General features: G+C 53.3%; 1 protein-coding gene across 1 annotated transcript in view; it reads left to right on the top strand.

Annotated features, from left to right (window-relative positions):
* Positions 1 to 604, top strand: part of LOC102873233 (granulocyte-macrophage colony-stimulating factor receptor subunit alpha-like) — a 22815-nt gene that overhangs the window by 21262 nt on the left and 949 nt on the right. The window lies entirely within an intron of this gene.

Consider the following 604-nt stretch of genomic DNA (forward strand, 5'->3'; position numbering starts at 1 on the left):
GGGTGCATGGATGGAGGGAGGGATGGAGGGATGGATCAATGGATGGATGGATCAATCCACTCATTTATCAATTAATAAATTAGTGGCTTGGTGGTTGTCGAGGACAGGGATGGACAGATTGAGTAGAGGAATCTTGGTGATAGACAAGAGGTGACTGTTTGGAGGGCTCTTAAGAGTCTTCGGGTGCTGGGAGAGACAGGTCCTGCCCTGTTCACCAACATCTTCCAGATGTGCTCGTTCTTCTCTCAGATGCTCCATGAGGCAAAGGCTGTTCCCACGTATCCCAGAGGTCAAAAGTGTGTTCATCACCAATGTGGAGGTAAGCTGTCCCACATCTGGGTCTCCAGACTCCAGATCCCCCCTGAGGGCCTGAGCAGAGGGTGGCCAGTGAGGAGCAAGCTAGGACTCTGTGTGGGGACAGGATCTCCTCGACATGCAGACCTCCCTCTGGGCTGGCCTCATGCCTACGTGGGGTGGGAGGGCGATGGGAGAGAATAGAGAGGTTGATATCCAGGCACCTTGCACGAAGCTCTCTGGCCTTCCTTCTCCTAAAGTTTTGGTGGCCAGACACCCCATAAGAAGTCACACACACACACACACACAC

Source organism: Elephantulus edwardii, unplaced genomic scaffold (genome assembly GCF_000299155.1).
Source record: "Elephantulus edwardii isolate Elephantulus edwardi_28Jun2011 unplaced genomic scaffold, EleEdw1.0 scaffold00410, whole genome shotgun sequence".
In the NCBI taxonomy this organism is placed as follows: Eukaryota; Metazoa; Chordata; class Mammalia; order Macroscelidea; family Macroscelididae; genus Elephantulus; species Elephantulus edwardii.